Raw genomic sequence first — 14,511 nt, 5'->3', positions numbered from 1 at the left:
TGAGCAGACCTAACGCATTCTCAAAAATTGCCCAATCGGTATAGCGTTTACTGTTTGTCTCGGATGTGATGATGTGGCATGTAGGAGTGAATTAGTAGATGTAGGTTTACGAAACAGATCTGTTTGAATAAAATTTAAATGATCACGTTTAATCGAAATATCCCAAAAATCTATTTCCTGTTTGTTCCACTTAAATGTCAATCTTATATTTCTGTCATTGCAATTCCATTGTGAAATAAAACTATTTAGTTGATCTGGTGACCCCTGCCAGATCATGAAGATATCATCAATGTAGCAGGCCCATTAAAATAGCACCCCCTGGTGTTCAATCGGTATAGTAATGTGCACATCCTCCTACTGCGCTAACTGAGGGAGGATGCACATGCTCACTTCCACTATCCATCTGCCACCAGCCAATAGAAAATGCCTCCTCTGCTTGTCAGTAAATTAGTAGATAAGTAGCTTTATTTCAGAAACACTGCTGTTCTTCTTCAGTTATGTTGGGCTGGGCTCTCCCTCTAAAAAAATATGTAATGGGGGCGTTTGTAAAGCTTCTCCTAGAGAGGAGGCAGTGAAACAGAACAATCTGCCCATACAAGCTATGACAGCGAGGGGGAGGAGCTGACGCAGAAAGTACATGCCCCCTTAGCTGCCAGCCTGGAGAAAATCTAGCAAACCAATTGGAGTAATGAATGGGTAGATCTCGGGATCCGTGTAAGATACAGAACTGGTTCTAGCTTTCTTAGAAAAAGATTGGCGCTCACTATATTATGTCTGATTTTCTCTTTTTCCCAATAATTCTGGGACAACCCCTTTTAAGGGGTTAAATAAAATTATCGATAACCAAAAATGATAAACACCATTTTTAATATAATTCATGTTAATGTTTTTTGCTGTTGAGGTTTGCGCAGTAAACTTTTATTAAATTTGTTAATAGTATTTCTATCCTCCAAATTTACCTAATTCATTCTATTTGGAACATTTTTGTATTTCCTTTAAGGAATTATTACTAATAATTTCCTAGCGCATGTCTGTAACAAATGTCCTAACAACCGGCAATATAAACAGACTTTCCTGGGGTCTATTTAGTCCCAATCAACGTGCTCAACCGCAACATTCACCTTGCTGTGCTGTAATGTATTAAGTGCTTAGCAACCCTGACATCATACATGGTGCATAAACGGGTTAAGAATTAAATAGACAAATATAACCCTGTTACAATGTAGCACTCTGTATAGGCGCTACTATATACTTATATACATTTCCCTGTAGTGTTGATGATTGAAGATACAGTGTAGAAGCTTGTGTCTGTTGCTGTGATGATGTCACAATAGTGGGTGTGTCTTGGAGATGACATCACAGTGTTGTGTCTGGTGCTGTGATGATGTCACAATGGTGGGGGTGGCTTGGACATGACATCACACAGTGTATTGTGACATCATGGTGGTATATAAGGGGCCGCCATCCACCTGCAGCCTTTTTCTGGATTACCATATTTTGGTGACAGGAGATTCTTCTTGGAGACAATGAGGTTTATTCTTCTACTTGTGTTTCTGGATATAATCCACCCAACACATTGTGTTTCACTGCCGGTGAGTATTTTCCTTTTATTACACCCTGAACCCCTGGACCTGGCTGTACTGTGGGGGATGGGATATATGTGAATATACTGATCTCCTTGTGTCTTCCAGGACTTTTCATACTGGATTAATGTCATTCTGACCTATGAAAGTCCAACCCAACACCTGAGGCCATGGAAGTTTGAGGTAAGTCTCCATTCTCTCCGTATAATAGATGAAGTCCTATTCCTCATGATAAGATTAGGACATTCTTTGTATATATCTGTATCTTCTTGTCTCGGATCGAATATCAGATCTTGTCTTTCAGGACTTCCAGTTGGAGGACATCGTTCCTCACATAAGGATAATATTACAGCTCTATGGGGTGAGTGATAATTCCAGTATAATAGTTTATTATTATTATACTGCATATAAAGCACCAGTCCATCTATACAACGACTTATACATAGGGGTGCATACTAAAGAGGGGGGATCGCGCACATTTATTATGGAGCTCCTCACGATGTACCGAATGGCCCGGAGGGCACAGCACACATATAATATGAAGCTCCTCCCCATGTACAGAACGGCCGAGGGCACAGCACACTTATAATATTGGGCCCTTCCCCTTGTACACAGCAGCACATATATATACATCACTAACGTTCCCTGCCCCCACTGTACACAGTCCCATGTAACAGACTTTGTTTCCTCCGATTGCAGGAATTTGTATCTGACCCCGTTGGTCACCCGTATGTTCCACCTGGTCATAGACGGACACGAGAGCGGTGCATTGGCGTAAGTTCAGCTGATACTTAAACTTTTTTTTATTTATAAATCTGTGATCCTGGGACCCCTGTACTAATTCTCATCACTCCCCTTATAGAATAATCTATCAAAGTCCACTGCCGCCCCCCGAGAGAAGCTGACAATATTACAGAGGACTTATAAATGGATCACAGCGAAGGTCTTTGGGGTAAGTGATAAGTTCTTGGTATTGGGTTTCGGTTATAGTGCAAGCAGAGCTCGGTCTTATGGCTTCCAACTTATTCTTTGTGTTGGTTCTTTGTATTACAGGACACGCCTCCACCTGTGGTCCCCAGAATGGAGCTCGCTGCGTGTAATGTAAGACGCCGTGATCGGATCATCCATGGTGTGGTGTGTTCTGGACTCATGTCACCGCTCATTGCACTGCTGATCTTGGCTGCATGGCTTGTACTAAGTCAGGGAGAGGATGACAAGACCCATAAACATCTGAAACTCTCCGATGCCAAGAACAAACAAAACCTGCAGATCATCAAGAGAGTGGTGGACACTCCACTGGAGGCCGATTCCAAAACTGCGCAAGGCCCAGTAAGATCAGTTGATGTGCCCGAACCATTCCCACTGCCGAAATTCACACCGTTGATGGAAAGGCACCTTTATGAAAAAAGTGACTTGGCCATGTACGTGGAGAAAAAATACATCAAGACTTTGGAGGAGATCATTGTCAAGAAACATCTTGAGGCGTTCCTTGGGATCAAATCATCAGATGCTGAACCGATGGTGAAGATACCAAACCATCCCCCACTGTTTCAGCAGGTGTATTACCAGACATCTGCCGCTGACAACCAGCAACAAGGGGCTCAGACATCTGCCGCTGACAACCAGCAACAAGGGGCTCAGACATCTGCCGCTGACAACCAGGAACAAGGGGCTCAGTGCATCCGCAAGGGAACATCCGCGGTGCTCAATCAAGATCATCCAGCACCTTCCAAGGCTTCTTCTCCCCAGGAAGCGGAAAATAACAAAACAACTATTGCTCCTGGGGAATCCATCCTCCATGACACCCATGGCGAGAAAATGTCACTCAAACGTAATGTGCGGTTCAGTAATGTCGTCCGTGTCCGACCAATTCGTCCTGACCACCTGTATATGCATGCTCGTACCTCTGAAGAACATTCCGAAAGAATATTCATCTATGACTATGACCTCGACACCGAAGAGAGCGACCTGGACTCCGAAGAGAGCGATCTAGAGAATCAAGAATGCTGCATCTTCATACGGATCCTGCGCCTCATTAAAAACATATTCTGCTGTAACTTGTGCTGCTCAGAAGTCGAGGAAAACTGAGGTACAAAAGAGGAACCGGACAGCTTTTCTGGAGGACATTTCCACCATCAGAATCCTCAACAGTGAGGACGGACCGGACAATAATATCACAGAGATTAATAAAACATCTTCACTCTGATCCCAGGTGTTAATGTGCGGTGTGTACCGGTAAATGCCCCTAACCGGGGGTCCGGTCTGTGGGTCCTTATTAGTTTAGGGGGTCGGGTCTGGGGTCTGTATTAGTTTAGGGGGTCGGGTCTGGGGTCTGTATTAGTTTTGGGGTGTGATGAAGGAGTTATATGCTCTTGGTACTATCAGGGGCGTAACGAGGTTGGGCTCCATAGCAAACTTTTGAATGGGGGCCCCCCATTGAGTATGAACATTCCCCTTCTCCATGTGAAAGTTATAGAGTACCACATTCACCTTATCTATTTTATTTATATAAAGTATTTTTTTATAGCATTTGTTTTTTAAGAATAATTTATTTTTCAGGTGATAAAGTTTTTTTAAATAGAACAGATAGTGTGAAAGTGGTTCTCTTCAGAAGGACACAAAAATAAAATAAAAGTACAACTAGACTACCAAGTTTGCAAAAATGTGAATGACATATAAGATTAAATTATTGAAGAAAATGTTATGCATACATAATATGATATAACATCTCAATAATCCGACATTATATTTTGTTAGATCTTCATTCAGATGATACATGTGGATTTCTAATGTAATTATATATACGAAGTTCTGAGCAAGTTAACAGGTTTTTCAAAGATATAGTAAAGGACCTAAACAATTTAAATAAAAACACAAATAATTGAAATGCACAGAAAAAATAATAATAACAAATAATTATTCAATTACCTAGTATACCTGCCACATTGCCAATGGTCAAATAAACTCTGCAAAACCCATTACCTCATTGAGACCTTTCGGTTGCATGGTGTTGAGTCGCCAAATCCATTTACATTCACATTGTAATCGTCTTTTTTTAATATCACCTCCCCTTATACCAAGATCGATATGATCAATTCATTTCAGTTTGAGTCGTTTGTGATGGCATTTATGATGCAATCGGAAGTGTTTGGGAATGGTTTTAAGTTTCTCAATGTCTTCCACTTCTTGCGCTCCCTTTATATCCTGAACATGTTCCCTTACTCTTATTCTCAACTCTCTAGTAGTCATCCCAATATAAATCTTGTGGCATGGACAGGTGGCATAATAAATGACGCCTTTAGTAGTACAGTTAATAGGCCAAGTTATTTTGAATGTTTGTACATTATCAGAGTCTTGAAAGGTCAATGACTTTTCTATGTTGGTGCAACTAATACAGGCCCCGCAAGGTTTACAACCCCATTTAGGGTTTGGTGTATCGAAGATGTTTTTTGGTTTGTCTGGACAGAGATGGCTGTTAGCCAGGGTGTCTCTCAAATTTTTGGAGCGTAGTCATAGACGGACGGTGTGATATAAATTTTGATAAAATGGGGTCTGTATGTGAAAATGGCCAATATTTCAAAAGGGTTTATTTAACGCCTCATATCCCATCTTGTGTTAAATGTAGATCTTATCTTATCTGTTGTTTGATGTTGAGTTTTTGGTTGAAGCAATTGATTTCTAGGCGTATGTTTTGCTCTATTAAATGCTCTTTTTATGCGGCGTTTGCTGTAACCCCTTTCAGTAAATCTTTGTTTAAGATCTTCGGATCTAGGCATAAAATCTTCCTCAGTTGAGCAGACCTAACGCATTCTCAAAAATTGCCCAATCGGTATAGCGGTATAGGTATTACTGTTTGTCTTGGATGTGATGATGTGGCATGTAGGAGTGAATTAGTAGATGTAGGTTTACAAAACAGATCTGTTTGAATAAAATTTAAATGATCACGTTTAATCGAAATATCCCAAAAATCTATTTCCTGTTTGTTCCACTTAAATGTCAATCTTATATTTCTGTCATTGCAATTCCATTGTGAAATAAAACTATTTAGTTGATCTGGTGACCCCTGCCAGATCATGAAGATATCATCAATGTAGGGGGCCCATTAAAATAGCACCCCCTGGTGTTCAATCAGTATAGTAATGTGCACATCCTCCTACTGCGCTAACTGAGGGAGGATGCACATGCTCACTTCCACTATCCATCTGCCACCAGCCAATAGAAAATGCCTCCTCTGCTTGTCAGTAAATTAGTAGATAAGTAGCTTTATTTCAGAAACACTGCTGTTCTTCTTCAGTTATGTTGGGCTGGGCTCTCCCTCTAAAAAAACATGTAATGGGGGCGTTTGTAAAGCTTCTCCTAGAGAGGAGGCAGTGAAACAGAACAATCTGCCCATACAAGCTATGACAGCGAGGGGGAGGACCTGACGCAGAAAGTACATGCCCCCTTAGCTGCCAGCCTGGAGAAAATATAGCAAACCAATTGGAGTAATGAATGGGTAGATCTCGGGATCCGTGTAAGATACAGAACTGGTTCTAGCTTTCTTAGAAAAAGATTGGCACTCACTATATTATGTCTGATTTTCTCTTTTTCCCAATAATTCTGGGACAACCCCTTTTAAGGGGTTAAATAAAATTATCGATAACCAAAAATGATAAACACCATTTTTAATATAATTCATGTTAATGTTTTTTGCTGTTGAGGTTTGCGCAGTAAACTTTTATTAAATTTGTTAATAGTATTTCTATCCTCCAAATTTACCTAATTCATTCTATTTGGAACATTTTTGTATTTCCTTTAAGGAATTATTACTAATAATTTCCTAGCGCATGTCTGTAACAAATGTCCTAACAACCGGCAATATAAGAAGACTTTCCTTGGGTCTATTTAGTCCCAATCAACGTGCTCAACCGGAACATTCACCCCGCTGTGCTGTAATGTATTAAGTGCTCAGCAACCCTGACATCATACATGGTGCATAAACGGGTTAAGAATTAAATAGTCAAATATAACCCTGTTACAATGTAGCACTCTGTATAGGCGCTACTATATACTTATAAACATTTCCCTGTAGTGTTGATGATTGAAGATACAGCGTAGAAGCTTGTGTCTGTTGCTGTGATGATGTCACAATAGTGGGTGTGGCTTGGAGATGACATCACACAGTGTGTCTGGTGCTGTGATGATGTCACAATGGTGTGTTCGGCTTGGACATGACATCACACAATGTATTGTGACATCATGGTGGTATATAAGGGGCGCCATCCACCTGCAGCCTTTTTCTGGATTACCATATTTTGGTGACAGGAGATTCTTCTTGGAGACAATGAGGTTTATTCTTCTACTTGTGTTTCTGGATATAATCCACCCAACACATTGTGTTTCACTGCCGGTGAGTATTTACCTTTTATTACACCCTGAACCCCTGGACCAGGCTGTACTGTGGGGGATGGGATATATGTGAATATACTGATCTCCTTGTGTCTTCCAGGACTTTTCATACTGGATTAATGTCATTCTGACCTATGAAAGTCCAACCCAACACCTGAGGCCATGGAAGTTTGAGGTAAGTCTCCATTCTCTCCGTATAATAGATGAAGTCCTATTCCTCATGATAAGATTAGGACATTCTTTGTATATATATCTGTATCTTCTTGTCTGGGATCGAATATCAGATCTTGTCTTTCAGGACTTCCAGTCGGAGGACATCGTTCCTCACATAAGGATAATATTACAACTCTATGGGGTGAGTGATAATTCCAGTATAATACTTTATTATTATTATACTTCATATAAAGCACCAGTCCATCTATAAAACGACTTATACATAGGGGTGCATACTAAAGAGGGGGGACCGCGCACATTTATTATGGAGCTCCTCACGATGTACCGAATGGCCCGGAGGGCACAGCACAGATATAATATGAAGCTCCTCCCCATGTACAGAACGGCCGGGGGCACAGCACACTTATAATATTGGGCCCTTCCCCTTGTACACAGCAGCACATATATACATCACTAACGTTCCCTGCCCCCACTGTACACAGTCCCATGTAACAGACTTTGTTTCCTCCGATTGCAGGAATTTGTATCTGACCCCGTTGGTGACCCGTATGTTCCACCTGGTCATAGACGGACACGAGAGCGGTGCATTGGCGTAAGTTCAGCTGATACTTAAACTTTTTTTTATTTATAAATCTGTGATCCTGGGACCCCTGTACTAATTCTCATCACTCCCCTTATAGAATAATCTATCAAAGTCCACTGCCGCCCCCCGAGAGAAGCTGACAATATTACAGAGGACTTATAAATGGATCACAGCGAAGGTCTTTGGGGTAAGTGATAAGTTCTTGGTATTGGGTTTCGGTTAAAGTGCAAGCAGAGCTCGGTCTTATGGCTTCCAACTTATTCTTTGTGTTGGTTCTTTGTATTACAGGACACGCCTCCACCTGTGGTCCCCAGAATGGAGCTCGCTGCGTGTAACGTAAGACGCCGTGATCGGATCATCCATGGTGTGGTGTGTGCTGGACTCATGTCACCGCTCATTGCACTGCAGATCTTGGCTGCATGGCTTGTACTAAGTCAGGGAGAGGATGACAAGACCCATAAACATCTGAAACTCTCCGATGCCAAGAACAAACAAAACCTGCAGATCATCAAGAGAGCGGTGGACACTCCACTGGAGGCCGATTCCAAAACTGCGCAAGGCCCAGTAAGATCAGTTGATGTGCCCGAACCATTCCCACTGCCGAAATTCACACCGTTGATGGAAAGGCACCTTTATGAAAAAAGTGACTTGGCCATGTACGTGGAGAAAAAATACATCAAGACTTTGGAGGAGATCATTGTCAAGAAACGTCTTGAGGTGTTCCTTGGGATCAAATCATCAGATGCTGAACCGATGGTGAAGATACCAAACCATCCCCCACTGTTTCAGCAGGTGTATTACCAGACATCTGCCGCTGACAACCAGCAACAAGGGGCTCAGACATCTGCCGCTGACAACCAGCAACAAGGGGCTCAGACATCTGCCGCTGACAACCAGGAACAAGGGGCTCAGTGCATCCGCAAGGGAACATCCGCGGTGCTCAATCAAGATCATCCAGCACCTTCCAAGGCTTCTTCTCCCCAGGAAGCGGAAAATAACAAAACAACTATTGCTCCTGGGGAATCCATCCTCCATGACACCCATGGCGAGAAAATGTCACTCAAACGTAATGTGCGGTTCAGTAATGTCGTCCGTGTCCGACCAATTCGTCCTGACCACCTGTATATGCATGCTCGTACCTCTGAAGAACATTCTGAAAGAATATTCATCTATGACTATGACCTCGACACCGAAGAGAGCGACCTGGACTCCGAAGAGAGCGATCTAGAGAATCAAGAATGCTGCATCTTCATACGGATCCTGCGCCTCATTAAAAACATATTCTGCTGTAACTTGTGCTGCTCAGAAGTCGAGGAAAACTGAGGTACAAAAGAGGAACCGGACAGCTTTTCTGGAGGACATTTCCACCATTAGAATCCTCCACAGTGAGGTCAGACCGGACAATAATATCACAGAGATTAATAAAACATCTTCACTCTGATCCCAGGTGTTAATGTGCGGTGTGTACCGGTAAATGCCCCTAACCGGGGGTCCGGTCTGGGGGTCCTTATTAGTTTAGGGGGTCGGGTCTGGGGTCTGTATTAGTTTAGGGGGTCGGGTCTGGGGTCTGTATTAGTTTTGGGGTGTGATGAAGGAGTTATATGCTCTTGGTACTATCAGGGGCGTAACTAGGCTGGGCTCCATAGCAAACTTTTGAATGGGGGCCCCCCATTGAGTATGAACATTCCCCTTCTCCATGTGAAAGTTATAGAGTACCACATTCACCTTATCTATTTTATTTATATAAAGTATTTTTTTATAGCATTTTTTTTTTTTTTCAACATTAATTTTTTATTGTAATTTTCAAGTAAACAACATATGTTACATAGATAAAGTGCATCGTATAGAAGTATACATCAATGCTTTAAAGTAGTCCATCTTGCACGCATAACTTTTAACAGAGAACCAGAAACAATGGGAGGATCAGGGGGGGAAGGTTAGGAGGGGAGGGAAATTGCTGAAATCTGTGTTATCTCTACATCCACTTTATGATATATTATCCAGGGATTCCAAAAGGCCATATAAGAAGCATACCTATGTTGTCTTGGTAAAAAATGCGTTCATATATACAATGCGTTGACACTCTGGCTACCACCTCCTCTCGAGTGGGTGATATTGGAGACTTCCAGGCCTTAGCTATCAGTAACTTCGCTGTGAGCAAGACATGGCACACTAAGCGTCGGTAAATCGGCAGGAACTTTTCTATCTCTAAGGATAGTAATGCTAAGGGGGGATTCACACGAGCGTGTATTCGGTCCGTGCGGGCCGCGTGGTTTTCACGCGGCACGCATGGACCAATACAAGTCTATGGGGCAGTACAGACAGTCCGTGCTTTTTGCGCAGCGTTTGTCTGCTGCGCAAAAAGCGCGACAGGTTCAATAACTCTGCGTATTTCGCGCATCACGCACCCATTGAAGTCAATGGGTGCGTGAAAATCACGCGCACCACACGGAAGCACTTCCGTGGGACGAGCGTGATTCGCGCAACAGCAGTGAAAAGGATGAATGAAAACCGAAAAGCACCACGTGCTTTTCTGTTTCCGAACATCCAAACGGAGTGTCTTTGCGATGAGCGAAGCCGGACAAGCGTACCGAACTTCACCGGGTTCGGCCAAACTCGTTTTGGCCGATCCCGGCAAAAAAATTATCGGTACGCGACGTCAGGAGATAGTCACTGTCCATGGTGCTGAAAGAGTTAAACTGTTTCAGCACCATGGACAGTGACTAGCGATCCCAAAATACATTAACCTGTAAAAAAAAACCGAAGTTCTAACTTACCGATTACTCCTGTCTCCTTCCTGCAGTCCGACCTCCCGGGATGACACTTCAGTTCAAGTGACAGCTCCAGCCAATCACAGGCCAAGCACAGGCTGCAGCCAATCACAGGCTGCAGCGGTCACTTGGACTGCTGCGTCATCCAGGGAGGTGGGGCCCGATGTCAAGAGAGGCGCGTCACCAAGGACGCGTCACCAAGGACGCGTCACCAAGGCAACGGCCGGGAAGTTCTCGGTAAGTAGGAACTTTATCTTTTTTTTTTACAGGTTTTTCGCTGTTGTGTTCGGCATTCACTGTCGAGGGTGCTGAAAGATTTAGCTCTTTCAGCACCTTGGACAGTGACGGGCGTTGACAAGCCTCATCTCTATGATGCCGGCTGCGCGAAAATCACGCAGCCGCGCATCAGACACGCATGACACACGCAGCTGTCAAATGGTTTTTGCGCTCGCAAAACGCTGCGCTGTTTGCGCGCGCAAAAACGCAACGTTCGTGTGAATCTCCCCTAACCCTGGTTCCTGAACAACAGGAATCTTCAAGACCTCTGAGAGTAATTTAAAAATATCGGCCCAAAAAGTCACTAGGTGGGGACATCCCCAAAATATGTGATATAGCGAGCCCTCTTTGCCACAATTACGCCAACATAGTTTAGAGGAGTGAGGATATATCCTCGCCAGTTTGGTCGGAGTGTAGTACCAACGTAACAGGACCTTATGGAAGACTTCCAAAAGGTTCTTACACACTGAGGACTTCAAAGTCCATTTAATCGCTGCTTCCCATTGTACTATAGAGAAAGATTTCCCCATGTCCCTCTCCCAGTTCAAGAAGTTTGCTCGTCTAGAAGTCTCCACATCCCCATTCATTGCATCATATATTCTAGCCGTAAGGTTGCTGCCACCCCAGCCAGATCCAGACATAAGTGCTACCGTTGATTTGGAAGCTTGAAGCCCGGTCAAAGGCGAGGACGTCAGATAAGATTTAATCTGAGTATATTTATAGATATCTCTATCTGAGATTCCAAACTGTTTCTGAATGTTGATAAAGGACTTAATCTCTTTCCCCAAAAATAGATCAGAAACGTACTGGATGCCGTTCCCCGGCCAGTGTTTGATTCCTAGGTTGGGAATTAATGTTTCAAGCACCCCCACCGGTATCTGAGTCGTGCCTCTTCCCGGAATCTCCGCGGGTTGCGCTATGAAATGAAGCCAACATTGTATTGCAACTTTAATTGTAGGGATATTAGGAAGGGGAAGGTCAGGCCTCAAGGCATAGGCCATCAGTACTGTGGACAACGGAGGGCCCCCTATCAAGTGTTGTTCAATCGCTGGCCAGCTAACTCCAGAAGAGAAAGTAAACCACTTTTCAGATTGTTTAACTACAAATGTTCTATGATAAGCTAAGAGATTAGGTACTCCCAGCCCTCCTCTATGTTTCCGCTTTAACAAGAGGGATGCTGCTATCCGAGGCCTCCTACCTCCCCACAAAAAGTTCCGAAGCTGCTTCTGGAACCTAGAGATCCATATTTGTGGTATAGGGATTGGCAGGGTGCGTAAGTAGTATAATATTTTGGGTAATATGAACATCTTATAGCACACGTTGCGACCTAACCATGAAGGCTCATGTAAAGCAATTTGATCCAATTCCTTCTGTAAGGACGTTAGAAGAGGATCAAAATTTATTTTTGGAAGTTGCGACAAGGGATAGCTGATTTGAATTCCCAGATAAGGAATTGAAGAGCTTTCCCATTGATATGGGAACTCGGTTATTATAGATTGTTTCAGGGACGGGGAGATAAAGATCCCAAGAATTTGAGATTTAGATGCATTCACTTTGTAATAGGATACTAAACCAAATTTAGAGATAACTTGAGAAATTTCTCTTAGGGAGGATAAAGGGTCAGTAATGGTCAAAATTATATCGTCCGCGAATAAACCAATTTTATGTTGCCGAAACCCTACTGGGACTCCCCGAATCCGCAAGTTAGATCTTATAGATTCTGCTAGAGGTTCCATAACTAGTGTAAACAGTAAGGGGGACAGCGGGCACCCCTGCCTTGTACCATTAGAAATATTAAATGGGGTAGACAAGAAACCATTTGAGAGAACTTTAGCAGTAGGTAGAGTATATAGTGCTTGAATAGCCTTAAATATGTTCCCTTCGAATCCAAATTTCCTCAAAGTCGAAAATGCGAACTCCCAGTGTATTCTATCGAACGCCTTCTCTGCATCCAGGGTGAGGAGGAGAGAAGGCGCTCGAGATTGATTTATTTTAGTTATAAGGTCAATTACCCTTCTAGTTCCATCCGGAGCCTGCCTTCCCTTCGTGAATCCCACCTGATCGGAATGTACTAATGTGGGTAGAATATCAATCAAGCGGGTGGCTATAAGTTTAGCGTATAATTTAGTATCACAGTTAAGGAGGGAAATGGGTCTGAAATTGGCCGGGGTTGTAGGGGATTTCCCAGGTTTAGGGATCGTCACTATCGTGGCTTCCAGCATTTCTTGGGGCATATTTCCTTCTGACATTGCCTTATTAAAGACTGCAGTTAGATGGGGGGCGAGAATGGTATTAAAGGTTCTGTAATATTCGTTGGAAAACCCATCCGGACCAGGGGATTTGTTGGTTTTAGATAAATTAATAATTTTAGACACCTCTAAAAGCGATACCGGGGCGTTTAAACTGGATAATTAATCCGGAGATATAGAAGGCAACCGAACCGATTCCAAAAAGGTTTGGATATCTTCATCTAAAGGTTGTGGAGTTTGGGGGTCAGACTTCAGGTTGTATAGTTTAGAATAATAGGAGCTAAATTGATCTGCTATAGTTTGTGGGTTAGAGATCCTAGACCCATCTGCTGGGTCAACTAAGTGAGTAATTTTAGTTTTTTGCTGGCGTTGTCTCATTTTATTCGCCATCAGTTTACTGGATTTATTATATGACGTATAATAGCTTAATCTTAAGGCAGCAATCTTTTTATCAAATTCGTCTATAAGGAGGGCCTGCAACTTCCTTCTAAGGGTCATGAGTTTGTTATGCAGTGCTGCAGATGGATTTAGTTGGAGTTCCTGTTCCACAGAACGTATATCAGACAGTAAGGAAGTCAGTGCCGCCATTTTCGATCTTTTATATTGCGCCCCTTGCTGCATCAAGAACCCCCTCATAACCGCCTTATGTGCATTCCATAGAGTGAATGGGCTTAGGTCCGGAGAACCATTCAAAAGAAAATACTCTTGTAATTGAGAGGAGATTTTTTCCTTATATTTGGGAAGACTAATAAGAAAATTATTGATTCGCCATGAGGATCTTGGGGAGGGGGCCGGCCCTAAAGAAAGAAGGAGATAAGAGGGAGCGTGATCCGACCAAGTTATCTGACCTATCTCGGAAGCTTTAATCCCTGATATAGAATTCCTATCCACCAAGAAAAGGTCTATTCTAGAAAATGATCGGTGTCTTGTGGAGTAAAAAGTAAATTCTCTAGAAGAGGAATTCATACATCTAAATGTGTCATATAAATCTTCCTTGAGTAACCATGGGGTCAGAGTCGGGGGAGATCTTTTCCCCTGTTTAGTAGAGTCCCATTTAGCGTCTGGGATTATATTGAAATCCCCACATACTATAAGCTTTCCTTGCATAATTTTGCGAATTTTGCGCATAGTCTTGTTGAGGAAACGTATTTGCGACGTATTGGGAGCATAAATATTAGCAATAGTGATGGGACAGTTGTTAAGCAGACCTACCAGTATCAAAAATCTCCCCCGCTCATCATTAATGGAAGACTGCAATTGAAAGGATACTGTGTCCTTAAAGCCTATCATCACTCCTGCTCTTTTCTTATCAGCATTAGAGAGGTAAATTAGTGGAAATTTTGGATGAGTAAATTTGGGACATTGGTCTTTGGCAAAATGTGTCTCTTGTAGACAGATTATATGAGAGTTGGAAGCCAAAGCATCCTTCCACACCGAAGCCCTCTTAAAGGGTGAATTTAGCCCCCTGGTGTTCAGAGATACAAATT

At 42.8% G+C, this 14,511-nt stretch overlaps 2 long non-coding RNA genes across 2 annotated transcripts; both read left to right on the top strand.

The window, feature by feature from the left end:
* Positions 1 to 1,500: 1,500 nt before the first annotated feature.
* LOC142747901 (uncharacterized) lies at positions 1,501 to 1,941 on the top strand. Its single transcript, XR_012882088.1, has 3 exons — positions 1,501 to 1,592; positions 1,692 to 1,766; positions 1,888 to 1,941. It is a non-coding gene; the product is annotated as an uncharacterized LOC142747901 (long non-coding RNA).
* Positions 1,942 to 6,879: 4,938 nt separating this feature from the next.
* LOC142747900 (uncharacterized) lies at positions 6,880 to 7,401 on the top strand. The gene is made up of 3 exons (XR_012882087.1): positions 6,880 to 6,972; positions 7,072 to 7,146; positions 7,270 to 7,401. It is a non-coding gene; the product is annotated as an uncharacterized LOC142747900 (long non-coding RNA).
* Positions 7,402 to 14,511: the final 7,110 nt, after the last annotated feature.

This window comes from Rhinoderma darwinii, chromosome 3 (genome assembly GCF_050947455.1).
Source record: "Rhinoderma darwinii isolate aRhiDar2 chromosome 3, aRhiDar2.hap1, whole genome shotgun sequence".
Taxonomy (NCBI): Eukaryota; Metazoa; Chordata; class Amphibia; order Anura; family Rhinodermatidae; genus Rhinoderma; species Rhinoderma darwinii.
This window is presented reverse-complemented; position numbering and strand designations above follow the sequence as displayed.